The sequence below is a fragment of the Crinia signifera genome, chromosome 8, assembly GCF_055691185.1.
Source record: "Crinia signifera chromosome 8, ASM5569118v1, whole genome shotgun sequence".
NCBI lineage: Eukaryota > Metazoa > Chordata > Amphibia > Anura > Myobatrachidae > Crinia > Crinia signifera.
Window position 1 is genome coordinate 141135011 of NC_139224.1, and position 20010 is coordinate 141155020.

The 20010-nt window shown below is 46.0% G+C and overlaps 1 protein-coding gene across 2 annotated transcripts in view; it reads left to right on the forward strand.

Annotated features, from left to right (window-relative positions):
* Positions 1-338: 338 nt before the first annotated feature.
* The window catches only part of KIAA0040 (KIAA0040 ortholog), a 75953-nt gene continuing 56281 nt past the window's right edge, over positions 339-20010 (forward strand). Inside the window, exon 1 of one of the 2 annotated variants that reach the window (XM_083157280.1) lies at positions 339-445. The gene's annotated coding sequence lies outside the window, so the exon portion shown is untranslated. Of the gene's footprint in view, positions 446-501; positions 660-20010 lie in introns of those variants that run through there. The other variant, XM_083157279.1, reaches the window with a different exon arrangement.

The window sequence follows — 20010 nt, forward strand, 5'->3', positions numbered from 1 at the left end:
ATAGGAGATATGTGATTAGTGTCTTTGCGATGTGCGGTGGGATATACCGCAGTTGTTTGCTACATCATGCCCCAAAATCGGTCACCGTTGCAACTACAAAGGAGGTCACTGATAAAGGAAACGTTCTTTGTAATGTATTTTTTCACATAACAAAACTTCTGTGTCACTATTCTGCAGATACCACAAATATGATTGGAAGGGTAACTTCCATCATCTCTGTAACCCACAGCATGGCTGCTATGCAACTAGAAAAACCTCAGTAGATACATCCCATGTGGCTTCCGCCAGCCAAACCCTGTAAATTCAGCCTAGTTACATCAGTTTAAACATCCTGGCTGGCAGCCACCAGCAGATATGTAATTGCATGCACCAGCGTGCGGAATACACAACTCAGGGAGCTGAATGAAGCTACAGACGGGGCAGTGTGACTCACACAAACCTCCAGGTACCAGTGAGCAAGGGGAGGGAATATAGGGAGGAAATGTACAGGGGAGAGGCAAGGGAGGGGAGGGGAGCAGACCTATGAGAAAACTGACAGCCACATAGAAAAAAATAGTCTCTTACTATTTCCTTGACTTATCTATAAGGTTGGAGTTACAGGGCAAGAAAAGTTAACTTTGCAAAAGCTGTAGTGTGTGGATCTAATCTTCACCGGCAAGGTAAGCCTGAACTCTTATTCTACATAACCAGGGTAGAGGTACAAGTGCACTTACACGCTTGTTAGGTCTAGTGCAGTAATCACTGTGACTATGTCAGAACTCTCTGACTGTCACTGAGCAGCGATTCCTATCATTCCTAACCTGTCTTCCAGCAATCTACCTATCCATGTGTACGGTATGCTGGTTACCGCTCTGTGTATGCAGCACACTTGCGGTTACTCTGCTAACAGCAAGACTTGGATGACATTGCGGAACAGCTAATGATTTACTTTATTAAACACTTATTTTTTGTTTATTCGGCACGATCATGTTTTGCGGACTTGTACACTTTTTTCATTTGCTAATACTATCAGCAGAGACAGAACTCAGGGAGGCAATGGAGTCATCTGCCACCGGGACCCTGCTCCCAAGGGGGCACCTCTTCTTCCCTTCGAGTTAAATCCATTAATTGAAAGCCATTGATATTGCATTCTGTGGCTGAGTTCTGAAATATGTATGTTCTCTTTCCCGCTCTCCCTCTATCTCTCTCTGTATGTATAGATATATATTTCATAACAGACATATATAAATACATTTTCTATATACGGCTGCAGTAGACAATTGCTGGTATTATTATGCACAAATGTGTCTTTCTCCAACAGCAAGCCTTGGTACTGCATCTGTTGTGGAACTATAAGCCCCAGCATGCCCTACCAAACAAAAACAAGGCATTCAGTAGTTAAGCAACAGCCGAAGAGTCGCAATATATCTGCGCTTGTTGCATTTGTGCATCACAAATAGTAAGGGACGGTTATCGGTGAACCCGTTTACTCATAGGGGAAATTTATTAAGATGCGTATTCTACTTCACATTTGATGTTGCTATAGGCAACCAATCAGGTACTGTCTACTATCTTCTAGAGGATGCTAAATAAATAAGAAGTCGATTCTGATTGATTGCCCATAGCAACATCACATGTGAAGTAGAATACACATCTTAGTAAATTTCCCCCATAATCGGTGCCTAAAATGTAATTAAAATAAGACATCACTCATTATGTGGTTCTGATGCAGTACACAGTAAGAAAAACTCTTCTTAAAATGTTCTTCACCGGAACTAGGTCATGGGTTCAATTCCCACCATGGCTCTAGCTGTGCGGAGTTTGTATATTCTCCCCGTACATGCGTGGGTTTCCTCCGAGTACTCCGTTTTCCTCCCACAATCCAAAAATATACTGGTAGGTTAATTGGCTCCCAACAAAATTAACCCTAGAATGTCTGTGTGTGCGTGTACATGTGGTAGGGAATATAGATTGTAAGCTCCACTGGGGCAGGGACGGATGTGAATGTTCAAATATTCTCTGTAAAGCGCTGCGGAATATGTGTGCGATATATAAGAAACTGTTAATAAATAAAATAAACTACATGGAAGAATAATTACAGGGGTTTCATTGGTGCCGGTCATTAATATTGTAGCACCTTTCAAAGGACAGTGACCTCGCTGAATCTCTGGCATTGCACATTATACCGGTGACATTGAGCAGCAGCCACTGTAGCAACTTAAGCTGGAGGGTTAATATTTACATATTACACAGTCACATTGTGCTGTGTATACATGAGAGCAGAAATTCCCATGGATAAGACGAAGGAGGCGGAGGATCCTTCTTGTTGAAATGTTTTTTTTTTCCTGGCATCCGTGATAGGTTCGCTCTCAGTATGGTATAATCCGTACGCCTCCTTGTATACAATGCCTGGGTATGTGAAGGAAAAGCAAGCGCCTGAGCTTGTTTCACTAACATCTTGCATGATAAACAACTCCTGTTTCCCTTCCCTTGTACAACAGACACTGGAGCCATTGAACTTGCTCTCCCTTGGGTTTTTGCACAGCCCTGTGATAACAATTTAGAGGAAAAACTTTCACGCCCCCACTCATTAAACTTCAAAATTCCACTAGTCCCAAATATGGACAATCTGAGCGCGTGAGCCGAAAATAAAACTAGTTGCTTGTGCCTCGTCGTTAACCCTTTAGTTGCCCTCTGAGCGTTGGGAGGAGTATAAAACTGAACAGTGATGTAAAGACCAGTGTGTTCTTCTCAGACAGAATAATTATTGTCTGCTACAAGACTGCCTGTGTATGTATATGTATATATAATATATATATAAGTCACTAAAAACCATACCCTTCATCGCAGTTATACATACACTGGGTGATGCAGAACTCTGACCATGCGCATACCACCGTGACTTGCGTGGCTTTTTGCTGCACCTGCCATGAATATGCCCTTTGACAAGTATGGGCTAGGCAGCGTTATAAGCATTGCAATTGCACTTACAGTATATTTGTAACCAAAGTTGCAGAACTGAGGTGGGATGGGCTGGGGTGGGCTGGGTCTCATGTACCCAGTGTTCGGTGTATTCGCACATATATGCCCCTTGCAGACATTTGTGTAAGTGAAAATACTATTTTTTTAGGCTAATTTTAGCAGCTGGTGAAATATAGGTATAACCTTACAGGCTGTGAGTTTGGGGATAAACCAAAAACACAGTCTGCAGAAACCCCAGCGCTCTTTAATATAGCTCTAGTGGAATCAATTAGTAGTAGCTGCTGCAGTTCACACCTGTGGGGATTGCCTATACCCACAAAGTTTAGTACTAAAAAAGAAAAAAAGAAAGGAAGTGGTGTGCTCTGCGCTGCTAACTATGGGGTTTATTCTAGTTCATTCTTTCTGACAAAATCCTTCTTAGATGGACAAAACCATGTGCACTGCAGGGGGGGCAGATGTAACATGTGCAGAGAGAATTAGATTTGGGTAAGTTATTTTGTTTCTGTGCAGGGTAAATACTGACTGCATGATTTTACACTTCAATATAGATCTTTTGAAGAAAAACCCCACCCAAATCTAATTCTCTCTGCACAAGTTACATCTGCCCCACCCGCAGTGCACATGGTTTTGTCCATCTAAGAAGGATTTTGTCAGAAAGAATGGACTAGAATAACCCCCTATATATGGTTTGTAGAAATACAGATATTCAATAACCAACGTGCAAAGATGAAGCGGACACACTGCTTTAGAAAAGTATAAATTTTACTAGGTGATTCATCGCGCCCTACGGGCGCTCTTCACACCGTCGTAAGGGGCTGCGCCCCCTTAATTTGTGAACGTTTGTATATGAGAAATATGGTTAGAATTGTATGAAAGATGCCCTGTATTGCAACTTAGGTGTCCGCGAATCGCGGGAGGGGGGGTCGCGGAGGGTGCCGCGAATTGCAGGAGTGGGGGTCGCGGGGGGTGCCGCGAATTGCAGGAGGGGGGGTTGTGGAGGGTGGATGCTGCGAATCGCGGGAGGGGAGGGATTGCAGAGAATCGCGGAAGGGGGGTTACGGGGGCGGGGGTTGCGGCGAATCATGGTAGGGGGGGTCGCGGGGGGTGTGCCGTGAATCACGGGAGGGGGGGTCACGGGGTGGGGTGCCGAGAATCACGGGGGGGGTGTGTGTGTGCCGTGAATCGCGGGAGTGGGGGTTCCGGGGGGGTGTGACGCGAATCGCCACAAGAAAAAATCAACACAGAAAGGTCAACACATGTAAATGTTGACAAAGTGTGGCACTTCATTGGTGTCCATGTCGACACATGAGAATGAATATGAAAACATTCAAAAAATGAAAAACAAAACTTCAAAAACTCATGTCAACCTTTTTCATTGTCGACCATAGCCATGTCAGTGTTTTCCATGTGCAATTTAATTCTGGAGCTGCCGCGAATCGCGGGGGGGGTGCCGCAAATTGCGGGAGGGGGGGTCGCGGGGGTGGGTGCCGCGAATCGCGGGAGGGGGGGGTTACGGGGCGGGGGTTGCGGCGAATCATGGGAGGGGGGGTCGCGGGGGTGTGCCGTGAATCACGGGAGGGGGGGGTCACGGGGTGGGGTGCCGAGAATCGCGGGGGAGGTGTGTGTGTGTGTGCCGTGAATCGCGGGAGTGGGGGTTGTGGGGGGGGGTGTGGGGTGTGACGCAAATCGCCACAAGAAAAAATCAACACAGAAAGGTCAACACATGTAAATGTTGACATAAGTGTGGCACTTCATTGGTATCCATGTCGACACATGACAATGAATATGAAAAAATTAAAAAAATTAAAAATAAATCTTCAAAAACTCATGTCAACCTTTTTCATTGTCGACCATAGCCATGTCAGTGTTTTGCATGTGCCATTTAATCCTGGGGCTGCTGCGAATTGCGCGGGGGGGGGGGGGGTGCCACGAATCGCGGGAGGGGGGTCGCAGGGGGGGTGCCGCCCCGAATTGCGGGAGGGGTCGTGGGGGGGGGGGGTGTGACGCAAATCGCCACAAGAAAAAATCAACACAGAAAGGTCAACACATGTAAATGTTGACATAAGTGTGGCACTTCATTGGTATCCATGTCGACACATGAGAATGAATATGAAAATATTCAAAAAATGAAAAAAAAAAACTTCAAAAACTCATGTCAACCTTTTTCATTGTCGACCATAGCCATGTCAGTGTTTTCCATGTGCAATTTAATTCTGGAGCTGCCGCGAATCACGGGGGGGGTGCCGCGAATTGCGGGAGGGGGGGTCGCGGGGGTGGGTGCCGCGAATCGCGGGAGGGCGGGGTTCACAGGGGTTCCGGTGGGGGGTTGCCGCGAATTGCGGGAGGTGTGGGGTCACGGGGGTTGCCGCGAATCGCGGGAGGGGGGGTTGCGGGGGGGTGTGACGGGAATCGCCACAAGAAAAAATCAACACAGAAAGGTCAACAGATGTAAATGTTGACATAAGTGTGCCACTTCATTGGTGTCCATGTCGACACATGACAATGAATATGAAAAAATTAAAAAAATTAAAAATAAATCTTCAAAAACTCATGTCAACCTTTTTCATTGTCGACCATAGCCATGTCAGTGTTTTGCATGTGCCATTTAATCCTGGGGCTGCTGCGAATTGCGGGGGGGGGGTGCCGCGAATCGCAGGAGGGGGGTCGCAGGGGGGGTGCCGCCCCGAATTGCGGGAGGGGTCGTGGGGGGGTTCTTTTTGCAGCGAATCGCGGGAGGGGGGGTCACGGGGGGTGTTTTTGCTGCGAATCGCGGTAGGGGGGGTCGCGGGGGAGCGGGTGTTTTTGCTGCGAATCGCGGGAGGGGGGGGCGCGGGGGGGGGAGGTTTTGCCGCAAATCGCGGGAGGGGGGCGCTCACCTGGTGGCTGTGGAGTAGCAGTGCTGGGCAACATGGGAAGGCAGTGGGTGTCTGGCACTGTCTGTGGGCTCACTGGGCTGGTTCTCTGTCACATACCTCCCAACATGACCATCTCCAGGAGGGACACAATGCTCTGTTTCTAGACTTCCCCTTAATGTATGATTGCCATCACCTGTTTTAAACAGGTTAATTTCTCAGAAAGGTGTTCAGCACAGATGAAGGCAATCACACATTAAGAGGAAAGTCCAGGAACAGAGCGTTATAGACACAGACACCCACTTTGAGTGACAGATGTAGCCAAATATATAGGAGATAATTAAATGCATTAGATAAAAAACAGACAATTCATAAAAATAAGCATAAAAATAATTTTAGCAGCTGGTATAGGACAGGAAGGAGTCCATGCTGATAATGATGACTTGTAGTAGGTATCCGATGCCATCAGGTGTGGTTGGAAGAGGTATCGCTGCTGCTTATTTGACGCAGCAGTGATGCAGTAAATTTGGTATGCATTAGTGATTTGCACTGCATCCCAGACAGCAGCATCGGATCACCTGCGTCATCATAGCCCCGGCTGTTTGTCCGCCGCAGTTCCTACAAAGAGGCCATGAAATCTCATTTTTTTAAAAGGGGATCCTGGCCTTGGTGCTCCTCCAGAATGGAGTGGAGCTTGATTGACAGGCGACTAGCATTTGTGGGTGGCACCTGACCATTGGGAGGGAGATAGGGAAGTCAGCCCTGATCTCCTCATGGCCTTCGCAGCGCTGAGTGAGTCTAGACCTATTTGGTGGCTGCGAACAGGGGGAAATCCATTAGATGGGGAGTGATTGCAAATGGATTTCCCTCTATGTGCACAGCTGCAAGCGCATTCACAGCCCAGCGATCATGTCTGAATCATGTATAGAGGCCATTGCTACCTCCTCTCCACCTCCAAATGACAGCAGACGGCCAATCACTGACAGCCTGCAGCTGATCTTCTACCAAGATCACGGGACCCATACTACACATGTGCAAAGTACCAAACACATAAATCAGGTCACATACTGTATACAACATGTGCAAATAATACACAGCTTTTCTATGCCCACTTATTTTCAGCAATGTATGCCCAATTTTCTGCCAACTCCACATCGGCAGTATTATGCCCATCATTGCAAAAAAAAACCATCTGCCCCCTGCTTGGTATGTAGTTGAAATTTTAGTACTTAACACGTTTAATTTATTTATCATTTATTCACATTTATTATTGTTGCTATTTGAGTCCTATTGTTGCTACATGTCCTAGCTTTGTTGCTATTTGTATAAGTTTAGATTAAAGGTCCATACACACTGGGCAACTATGCCCAGCGTGTATGGACAGCGATGACCGCTGTCATCGCTGGGGGGGGGCGAAGCCACTCAGTGCATACACAGTGGGGGGAGGACGGCTTTGCATTATGTAGTGCTATGCAAAGCCATCCACAAACCCGCTCAACTGCTGGTAATACCAGCAGATGAGCGGCTTTCCCGGCGATGATGCGGGAGCGTGCAGCAGCGCTCACCGCTCATTGCCGGGCCATACACTCAAAACACCAAGTTTGAGCAGATTATAGCCTAGCAGAAATGGGCACAGTTGGCATTGAGGAATCTACACTCATACAAGTATAGGACCTCAGTTGTGCAAGTTGCAAAAGGCAACATCTTACAGAATAGGCTGTGAATAAGTAATGGCACACTAGCACAGTGGTGAGCAATGCTACTTCGTACAGAGTTGGTATATTCCCCATTATTCACCTAGTTTTCCACTTTTCTCCAGATTCTTTGTTTCCCACAGTCCAAAGTTAATCGGTGTCTGGCTAGAATCTGACCAGGTTTTGTGTTTGCGCCTTTGAAAGGTGAATTAGATTATAAGCTCCCAGGTCTGTTGCTGCACCGTGCAGCAGATTATGGTAATGTATGTATGCTGATCATACATGCAGCTGCAGACCCCCTTATATCAAAAGCTTTAACAATTAATATTGTGCTGGGAGGTAAACAAGAAATCCGATTAATTATGGATGCTATCTTTAGAATAATTAAAAATTGTTTTGTACATGATAAAATATCATCTAAAGCTGGCATGAATTATACATACAAATATAGTAATTAATTTGAAGAGACTGATGTCATTTGTTGGCAGAATAAGCAGAAGATATCTGGTAATTAGTGTACAGATAGGGGCTAATTCAGATAGCTGGAGCTATCACTGCTGCATAGTAATGCGGCAGGAGGCATCTATTAGAAGTTGATTGGTAGCAATACCTCCCAACCAGTGGCGGTTTTTACCTATGGGCTGCAGGGCTGCAGCCCCCCCAGGTAAAATTCACCACTGTTCTCTGCCTAAGTGAAGCCAGATGCAGTCTGTGATACTGCACTGCCTATTGGAAGTCCGACCTGCCAGGTACCCAAGGCAGTCCCATTGGGAGGGGTTCCCTCCCTCTAGGACGCCTCTAGGTTCCCTCCCTCTAGGACGCCTCTACATGGGTTGCTGATGATTGGCAGCCCATAAATATCGAGGACGATGCTGCACATGCACCGGACCTTTGACCCAGAATATGCCTCTGGGGGCTGCTGCAAAAGCAGCCCATAGAGGCTGGGGGCTGGCGCATGTGTAGTACTGAGGAAGCTACTGCGCATGCTTCGACCCCCGCGGCGGGAACCAGTACCGACGGCTGGAACAGGGACTCTGGGACTGTGATTGGTGGCGGTAGCAGCAGGGATGAACACAGCAGCAGTAGAGGGGGGCCTGCATCGTGGCAGCCCCCCTCCTCCGCAGAGGTAAGAGTCGGCACTGCTCCCAACTGTCCTGTTTGCCGCAGGAACGTCTAGGTTTTTGGCCAGCAGTGTCCTACGGCGGGGGGGATAGTTTGGAGTCCCTGCTGCCACAGGTTTGTCAGCGTGAATGTCATTTGCACGGCATCTCCAGTGCAGGGCGGGATCAGGGGGGGCAAAAACAGGGGACATGGCTACTCGGTAGCTTTGCCCCCTTTTTGGACCGGCAGGTCCAACTTTTAAAGATGCCAAAGTTGGAAAGTATGCAACAGTCCTGATTTTTGTGGGACAGTTATGATTTGTGACTGTCCCACTTTCCCACCCTTGGGCAGCAGTGTGTGGTGGACAAAACAGTGGGGAGACCCATACTTGCCTACCCTCCCGGAATGGCCGGGAGGGTCCGGCAAATCGGGTCACCCTCCCGGGAAGGTGGGCAAGTCTCCCGCATTTTCACTTCAGCCCCGGCTCCCCACTTCCCCGAGATATAAAACCCTGAATTCCGTGCATCCGCGGGGAGGGGGCAGGGCTAAAATGTCGATTTGCATAATTTCACGTCATTTTAGCCCCTCCCACCATCCATGAACCGGCAAATTTTTGCAGCTGCCAGTCATGGGGCGTGGCTTAGTGACGTCAGCCTCGCCCCACCCCCAAAACGTAGCCTCTTCCCACCCCCCTCTCACTCCTCTCTGGGCTTCTCGCGGAGAGAAGTTTTAAGAAGTCGGCAAGTATGGGGAGACCCGCTGTCCTTCGGGTGAATTGATGGTGTGCGCTCCACTGGTTTTGACCTCCAAGCGCTAGTACTGTATATTGATTTTTATAGCTTTTCATGTGCTAAGTAAACAGGAAATGGTGCAGATAAGAATGCTCATAGGAAATAAATGATAAAATGAGCCTCCTTTGAATATGACACAGATCTGCTTTGCTTTATAGTGATGGTATGGGTTTACTCTTTCATTTCATAACAACAGTCTGTATGATGATACAAGCTCAGCTGCAGACCCCGTCAAAACCAAAGCTTTAACTACTAATATAGTGCTGGGAGATAAACAAAAAATTTAAATAAATTATGGATGCTATCTTTAGAATAATTAAAAATTGTTTTGTACATGATAAAGTACCATCTAATACTGGCATGAAATATACATAAAAATAGAGTAATTCAATGATAGAGACTATCATTTGTTATCAGAAACACTAATTTGTGCAGATAAGAGCGCTCATAGGAAATATATGAAAAAATCAGCTGCCTTTGAACATGACACAGATCTACTCTGCTTTATGTGATGGGTTTGCTCTTCTATTCCAAACCACCAGTCTTTATGGTATCGCTGTGTTGTCAGGGTGAACTCATCATTGTCTGCTACCAGTAGTAACCTATGGCCAAAAAAAATGTGCTCCAACGTGGTTTCAGTTGTTAGACCCCTGTTATAGCTGCTGCGGCACCTCTTTGCTGACTAATTGGCTTAATGTAGATAAAGGCTACAGAGTAACTGCCAAGTGCTGAGGCTAAAGGCTGAGCTCATTGTGGGATTAAACTATGTGCTTTGATCTTTCGTCACAGGAACACTGCAAAGACAGGCAAGTTACGGGACCAAAGTAGGATATTCAGGGGTGGGGATCAGCTGACAGACAAAGTCCAGGTCGACAGTCATTAGGTCAACAGCAAAACGTCGACATGTACAAGTTCGACACGAGAAGTTTTTGGCTGTCAATGTGGACAAATGAGCATGTGTTAGTTAGTGCACCATATACCTCACATGGCTCAGTTTGGGCCACTACCATTCCAAAGTATGTAAAAAAAAATTATAGACACCCCCCTATTGTACAACCTATTGTGTAATGGTTAGCATGGTTAGCATTACTGCCGCACAGCACTGAGGTCATGGGTTGCATTCTCACCATGGCCCTACCTGTGCGGGGTTTGTATACTTTGTACATTTCCAAAATATACTGGTAGGTTAACTGGCTCCCAAAAAAAGGAACCCTAGTGTAAATAAAATTGAGTGAAAATGTATTTTGTGTATGCATGCAAATCAATTATTTAGGTCACAAACCCCCCCCCCAATGTAAAGGGGACTGGTGCACAACAAGAAATAAGAAGACCCATGTGCAGTGTCTAACTAGACCCCCTTATCTATATTTGGCAGTGCAATGTACTCTGAGAAGGGATGGCCATCGACCGTCGATGATTATACATCAATGGTTTATAGCCGATGTTGAATAGTTTTGCAATCAATGGGGGAGAACCGGATGGTTTCCCACCATTGATGTCAAGCTTAAACAAATAGTTTAGTTGGTACTTTCCTAGCACGGCGCCCGTCGGGTTGATCGCATGCCTTAAGTTCAAGGTACTTTTTCGATTTTCTGTCAATCCCTAGTTTATTTGCCGGTAAAAGAGAAAATCGCGTTGATCGTCCGACGCAATCAACGCGATTTTCCCATAGAGAATATTGTTAAATGATTTAGTTAAAATCGCGTTGATCGCGTCGGTCAACGCGATTTTACATAGGGAACAATGGGAAATGGGCCAATATGGCCAATTTCTCATTGTATATGGTTATAAAGTATGGTTAATGCCCCCCCATTGTTAATGCCACCCCACTCTTGACGCCAACCCGAAGCGTGGAGAGCGCAGCGAGTACGCATCCTCCGAACTTTTCATACCCTCACTATCCACGTCGGCGTGGAGTCGATCTTATAAAGTGTGGCGAGCGCAGCGAGCCACCGAGCCCGAAACGTGGCGCGCGCAGCGAGACCCGCTTGGTGCCGCGTATACCTGTGAAGTTATGCGCGTCCCCACGCGGGGCTCGCTGCGCTCGCCACGCTTTGGGCTCGGTGCCTCGCTGTGCTCGCCACGCTTTGGGCTCGATGCCTCGCTGTGCTTGCCACACTTTATAAAACCAACTCCACGCCGACGTGGATAGCGCTCGCCACGCTTCGGGTTGGCATCAATAGTGGGGTGGCCATTTCACCCATCAGGGGGGGTTTGCTATTAAAATGGAGGGTTTGGGACTTTTTACATTGAAATCAATGTAAAATTGGGTCTCAGGGACCATTTTACATTGATTCCAATGTAAACATCGCGTCGATCGCATCGCATACGATTTGGTTGGCATGTGATGTGATCGACGCGATTTTTCCAACCCGATCAATACTATCAAAATCGCGGGCGCCGTGCTAGGAAACAAGTACCGTTTAGTTTTGCTTTTTTCGTCAACGGGCCGGGAAACAAAGCATAGCTTCGCCCCCGACATCCATGAAGCCCTGCCCCCACAGGCCAATCATTTAAAGAAACTGGATGACCATCGATATGTAAAAACATTGATGGCCATCCATTGCATAGCAATACACTATCGACAGCCAGTTGCCATTGATGGCAACCATCAATGGCAAAGACAATGATGGTCATCGCTAACTCTGAGCACTAGGGTCAAGAGGAGACCCTAGAACTGTCCCAGAGTCTAGTGCTCACATGCAGATCTACGTGAAAATGGTAGCCCTAGTGGTTTCTACAGCACTGCTGCTGCCGATGCGGAACTCTGAGGGTAATTACTGAAGCAATGGGTTAAGGATGTACGGTGCGGCCAGGTGCCCGTATGCACCGCACACACTGCACACATTGTAGATATACCAGTGACAGGAAATGTGAAGGGATACTTCCTGTAAATCATGAACATTTGATGTTCAGGGATGATAACAGAGTACATGCATTTGTAAATACCGCCTAAAGTAATATTATCACACTGAGTAATAGATTTCCTCATACTTCATCATGGCGTGAGGTATGATCCCTGCCGTCCAGCTGTCACTCAGCCATATGAACAAGCAGCTGCAGGGAAACAAACATTTTCAAAGCATGAAGTCTGGTGAGCGCCACACATTTCATGTCACATGGTAACGAAGTAAATCGATCACCTGTTTGGCTGCATAATAAGAATTCCAGTTGTCAGAACCTATCTGCATTTTGGTAACTGCGGGTATTTAGCAGAACAGAAATAATAACTGTTGATTCATAGATTGCTCGAACCATATAAGCTCACACAACCCGACATAAGTGCCCTCATTACTTGCATGTCCCAGCATTCACACAAAAGCTTCAGACATCTCTGAAATGTTAGTCATGTACAATGGCCTGTTAAGTAAGAAGGTTGAAATGTAACAAAAAACTTCATTTACCATCATCATCTTTGGTTTTATAATGCACTTCACATTCCTCAACACAGGACAATCAGCATACAAATCACCCAAAAACAAAGGCAGCATAATACAGTAGTACAAATATACAGGTACAACTACAAGTGTAAATCATACAAGTACAATTACAAGTGTAAATCAAGTACAAGTACAATTACAAGTGTAAATCATACAAGTACAATTACAGGTGTACAGTTGCAATTGGTAGATATACAAATACAATTTCCATGAGCACAAATGAAACATAAAAGGTGTGGTGTGGAGTTAATTGTTTGCTAATTGTGAGTTTATGCCGTGTACATGCTCCAAAACTGAGGGCATGCTCTGTCCAGCAAGAAATGGCTCCCAAACTGTATACTCTTATTTTATTTATCCGAATAAATAGAAAAGGAACATTTTTAAAAACTGGTGTCAGTCTAATGCCCTGTACACACAGGGGGCTATACTGGTTGGTTCGCTCAGATGCGAATTCGCATCCTTGCAAGTCAACCAGATCCCGCCTTGCAAATGGTGGTACGCCGGCCCACTAGTCACACGGCTTGAACGTACGAATGGCATGGGAATGGATGTTTTACATACAGTAAACGTCCATTCGCAGCCTGCGGGGTAACACCCACATCATTCGATGGTCGCCGACCATCAAATGATGTGGAACATGCGCTCAAATCTATGGTTGCTCAGTGCAACCTTAGATGTGCGTACACATTCTGAGGGAAGTGGGCGGGCACCCGCATCATTGGGCCATTAGCATGAGAACACCCAGCATTCTCATGGGAACGCCCATGAAATGCTGGGGATTTCCATATGCTAATGACCCACCTGCCGCCCCCCGCCCTCCGTTTGTTCACCTTGGCCGCACGCACCACATGCGCAAACCACAAAAATCGGCCGCGTAGGAACGAATGCTGCCCTGCGAATGGACCTGAATAAGGTCCCCGGTGCAATCCTGACTAGTTTTCAATTAACTACGGTCAAAATTGAATTAAAATCAAAAAGACGTGAAACGGTTTTCAGCCGCATTAGATTCCTATTCAATCCCGTTGCATGGCCCTGCGGCATCTAAATCAAATAGAAAAATAGACTGTGCAGGCAAGACTATAAAACACGGATCTGTCAATCTAATGCTTGTGTCGACCGTCCAACCCTGTCGACCTTAGCAATGTCAACATTCAGTGGTCGACCCAATGCATATCGACCTAATGACCGTATTCCCCAGAGCCAGACAGGCCAATTGTCACTACTGGCAAATGCCAGAAGGGCCGATGATCAGGTGGGCTGATTTGTCCATCCAGGGCCTACTGGCATTGCCTACCGATTGGCACACAGAGAGAGCTGCTGGACTCGCGTCAATCGGATCCACTAGAGATTATCCATGTCCCTCACTCCTGCATGCCAGTATCATAGTATGTAACTGGGACGTGCGCATGCGACTTCAACGCGCGAGCGCCCAAACGCCAGGGCCGATTCGGAGGCCCAGTCCGTCCCTGGTATACCCTGGAAAATATCCTCCATTATGAAGTAAAACATGATTATCACATCTCTAACTGCTGAATGTTATTAAACAGGGACAGCAACATTTCTCTGTTGTAGAACTCAGCGCTCGTCTGGCAAGGTATTCTGCACTTGTAGTTCTACAGCAGCTGAAGACCCGCAGATTGCTGACCTCTGGATTAAGCATACTGTACTCTGGATTTCAGAAAATGAGATTTTACTATAAGTTTAACTAACGCATTCCATTAAGTGAGAGCAGGATCAATAGAGATGAAAGTCAATGTATGCATGCACCATACCTCCAGCATGCCATTACAGGCCTGGCCTAAAGGCGGAGGAGGTAACTGGGGAAACAGAGACTTGTGTTTTCTCATGGATTAATGTAATCACTAATTGCTCAATTTTGTGAGTCCTTCCACTCATTCCCTTGCTCAGTGTTACATATAATTGGCTCATAAACTTCCCCGAGCACATACTGTACATTTCACTCTTGCTGTGCCGAGCGGCGTCCTCTCTGCCAATTCCTAATTCCTTTAGTAACAATGGCTATTTTTGCATGAGCCACACAGAAAAGTGCCAACGTACTATTCCTCTGCCCTGCAGTCTGACTTCTTCCACTGTAACCTCCCACACACACGTCTCTGCCAGTAACAACTGCAGCCTCCCCTCTAGCACAATGTACAACGCTTATATAAACTTGTGCACACAGCTCAACTTTTTTTGGCAAATTGCTCTGTTATTGGAATGCACATTTACTGCATATACAAACGATGGGACATGGCCCCCTGTCATATGGTATAGTCAGACTGGGTGAATGCAGCATGCAGCACATCTGGCATAGTGATAATATATACCATTGTATGAGAACAGAGGAGGTAGGTTGGTGTGAATAAGTAGGTCGGTTTACAGGAGCATGAGAAAGAGAGGAGAAAGGAGCAAAAGAGACAACCTAAACTCACCCATGGGTGCCTGCTGGGGGAAAACAAACTCATTAAAGTGCTTATTTATGATTGGGGACCTCTGATAATTAAGTATCAAGTTGTGGCAGAAGTGAAACATGATTTGTGTTAGTGGACTTGATGAACTCCCAACATATCTGGTGCTGACCTTGGAACCCTGGAAAAGGGGTGGGGCATATTGGCAAGGGGGCAGGGACTTGTCACACCCATCACTGTGGGGGGGGGGGGGGGGGTGGCCAACACTCTCAGTAATGCTGGGCTTCCTCCAGGCTCTACCTGCTTTGTGAATAGATGCACTTGCATGAACTGAAGGCAACTGAGGTATTGGATGCACACTGCAGAGCCAGGAGAGGCAGATTTAATCTTGCCATAGGATAGAGTGTGGGTCAAGGAATCAAAGCAATCTGAAATTTGCTGAAATACTGTACGGTCACATCAGCTACCTAGTAATGATGGGCCATTTCTTACACAATATGGAAACCAGCATTTCTAAATGCATAATAGTCCCATAAGTGATCATCAGTTGGCCCATAAGGGTCATTTAAAAAATCATAAATTCTTTTACGTTCCGAATTGGCAGATAGGTTGAACTTGCCAAAAAGATAAAGATGGTAAATTGGGTAGAATAGAATGTAAGTACGGATTATGTGGGTGATTCAGACCCGCTAGTAGCGGGAGAATTTGCTCCCCTGACCGATTTTCAGGTTTCACACACACGCAAATATGTGCAAACCCTGGGAACGATTGGCTTTGGCGAGTTTCACACTAGGGGGTAAGCAGAGGGCGGCAGCAAGGAAATGGCCAGAGATTTATGGGCGAACCCCTGAGGATGTAGGCTCGTCGATGCCTGCTTGGATCATACGACTGATGACAAATGACGTGACGTCAGCTCCCGCCCTGAATTCGGCCGATAGTCCAGGCTTTCTTTTTCTTACTGAACAGTGGAAAAATCATTCGATGGTGAGCGACCATCGAAACTATTTGTCTCCCGTTCAGGTGCAAGCGAGCGAATGTGTATGCAAATGCATCAGCTCGCATGCCAGGGAACGGATTCGGCTGGTGGGAGGGGTGGACGTTTGGCGGGGCGGTGGCAGCGTTTTCTGAATCACCCCCTAGGTTCAAATGTGCACCTCGTATTTCACTGGAATATAAAATAATGGGATGATAGTGAAATAAAGCAGAGGAGAAGTAGACAAAGCTTCATTCTCAGTCCTCAGTTCTGACCTCACCATAGCGATTGTATTGTAATGGTCAGATTGTCTAGGTGTGCTGTCCTCACTATGGATACCATTTATCACTCAATATTTAGTATCACCCTAATGTATCAGGAGGGATACTCCGATCCCTGCTCCGATCCCTCCTGCACTGCCGCCAGCCGTATCCCCCATAGGGGGACAATACATTCAGGTGATTTTACAATGCGATCATAGGTGGTAATATTCCACCCTGATCGCATTGTAAATGTGATCCTTGATAAATGGGCCCCTATAACATATCTACTTGCGCATCTAGATGTGATAAATTTATATATGTATGTTGTTGGCTTTATTCCCATAATTTCTTCTCATTCAAAATGCCCCTGCTGGCAATTTTGTCAGCGTTTGTATCACTGATATGTTTTATCAAGGACAAAAACTAGATTAAGTTTGGTGTATTAAAATATTAAACAGATGTCAACTACATGGATGTGGGGAGTTTTTATGACGCACTGTTTTTTGTTTTCTAAGCAGCTCTTATTTGAATTTCGTTGCTATAGGTTTTTGATTTGATAAAAGCGCTATGATATAAAACACTAAATGATGTAACTACAAAGACAAATGATTAAAGAATAAAAGAATAAAAGTTTTAGGAAGAAAAGAACATGCGGAGTGAAGAGGCAAATGAGTGAACACCTGTGGAAATAAAACTTGTTCATGTTTACACTCCTTCTGAGGAGTTTTTGAAAGAGTCCCGGTTCCTGTACTTTCCCTATCTTACCCTTACTGAGCGGGATTCCTCAGACTTGCTGTCCGCTCAAGATAATGGATTTCTGCCGCTGGATGCGGTGGTGCTGGTGGGACGCGGTCTGATGACATCACCTTGATGTCTGTGGCACTTGGGTAAGGGAGATGAGGAGCAGGTCCAGGTGTAGATATTGGGAGTTTTCAGCTCCAACGCATTTCGTACCTCAAGGGTACTTTTTTCCTTGAAAGATAACTAGTTCCTGGTGTATAGGAGACAGACACTTATTAAGATGGACCAACATACACAGATTTAATTTGCCCAATATTGCTGTTAATGACATTGAAGCTAAGTAACTCTTTTGGGCATTTTATTTGTTAGCAGAGAAAAAACGGATGTACCACCATCTGCAATAGAATTCTTTATTTGCCAGTATTGATCAGGTTTCTCTCACCCTTATGTATAATTTAGTCTTACTTTCATGTCCATTCGAACCTCAGGGGATGCTATTGCAGATAACTTCCCAATCCAGCAATGATGTGTGTGTGTGTGTGTGCGTGTGGGTGTGGGTTTTAAAAGACAGCAAAATAAGAGGGTTATTCAGAGTTAATCACTATTGTGTAAATTCGCAGTCCTGCTGATTATCAAAAGACTGCGCATGCGAACAGACCAACGTTAGAGTGACTCCTGTCGTGATCTCCGCCAGCCATCAGCCCCCGCCACCCTGCCCCGTCCGCTCAGAATGGGGCGTGCACGCACGAGACGCTCGCATGCCCCATTCTCGGCAATGGACCACCCGAGCTTTTGAGACGCTGGTGCATCCGCTGGCCCGCTCACCGCCACCCTCCACCAGAGCTCGCTAGCTAATTAAATCTGGTGAATACAAGAGCGGCTCCATCTGTAAGTAATAACAATTAATAATATTCAATAGTCATTTGTGTTGCTCGATATTGAGCACAAAAAAATAAATATTATTCTGTGTTGTAAAATGTGTTCATCTAAGTAGTGGTTAAAACTGGGCCCTTGGGACACCACACATGTCACGCTTCCCAGGTCACCCAACAGTTGCACTTTGTATCACCACCAGTCACATTTTAAAAATCCACAGGGGACGTGGAAAACATGAACCGAGTTTGAGAACCTGTGATCTAGAGTTTACCGAGTTTGAGAACCTGTGAACTACAGTTTACCGAGTTTGAGAACCTGTGATCTAGAGTTTACCAAGTTTGAGAACCTGTGATCTAGAGTTTACTGTATCCCAGTGATTACTGCTCAGAGTGCACCAGTGCTGACTTCCAGTGGCAGATACTAGAGGTCTAATAGAACTTCTAGCGTCTGTCTCCTAGAAGGTGGCAATAGGCTGATCATGCTGCAACCTAGAGAACCCCCCCTCCCAGGAACCAGCTCTCTAGGTTGTAGCCTGATCAGGCCTTAGGACCATAATAAGCATGGCTACAAGTGAGCAGGTCTATGTGTACGCCAATTCAATTTATTGAAGGCAAACAGTGGGTGATCTCAGTTTAGCAATTATTCTGACTTTTTCTCTTATTGTCACTCCATTGATCTATAGACTATAACTTACCTATTGTTGCTTATTGCTATAATTAGGTTACCATAGCTGCATCAATAAGTAATTGCCTCTTTCCTAATATAACACATTTACTCTTATCTTCTCAAGGCAAGTTTAATAAAGTCATTTAACCTTGTGTATTACTGCAAAGCCTAAGCATTATTAATGACCTTGTGCCTATTATAAAGACTCTATTCAAACGGCTTGTAAGGATCACAATAAAGCAGCCCCTTTATCTTCTCTCTTGTACATTGTGATCCATTCAGGTTAATGGACAGTCACCAGCTTCCGTCTAATGCAGCTTTGTAACATATTTGTATCTTGCATCCAAAGTGTTTCCCTTTGACTGAACACAGGTCGCTCATAAGCGTCAATGCTTACCCATACCCTTCCTATGTTCCTTGATATGTGCTTGTTTGATTCCTCTGGGAAAATTGTATTTTCAGTAAGGATTTTCAGATAAAAGTACTTGTACAATCTACTGTAGCCAGGGCTTAAAATGTTCATGCAGAGGTGGGGAAACTCATTTCTCTATGCCACCTAATTACCCCCCTCTCCCCATTAGGCAGAGACAGTGCCAGCAGTAGGGTTTTTGGCATCCCCCTGCAAAGTAGAATGCTTTTCTGTGAGAATTACTGTGCAGGGCCAATGTAGAGGTAAACATGTTCCACCTCACCATTAGAGGTGGTGGAACTCAGTTCCACCCCGTTGTCCCTCACTTTAACCCCTGACTGTAGCCATGATCAGGGCTGCCATCTGGGGGGTGCTCTGGGTACAGCTGTCCCGGGCCCAGACTCTCAGAGAGTGAAGGGCTTGTGTCCCTTATTCTGCCCACTGCACCCCCACCCCACCCCCGACTGCCTCTGCGTTGTGCTGCCTGCACTCTTAGGCCCTTATTCAGAACTGATCGCAGTACAAATTTGTTCTCAAAATGGGCAAAACCATGTGCACTGCAGGTGGGGCAGATGTAACATGTGCAGAGAGAGTTACATTTGGGTGGGGTGTTTTGAAACTGAAATCTAAATTGCAGTGTAAAAATAATACAGCTAGTATTTACCCTGCACAGAAATAAAATAACTCACCCAAATCTATCTCTCTCTGCACATGTTAAATCTGCCCCACCTGGAGGGCACATGGTTTTGCCCATTTTGAGTACAAATTTGGGTACTCTTTACCTAGAACGGCACCCACGATTTTGATCTTAGGCATCGCAAGGTAAAAAATCACA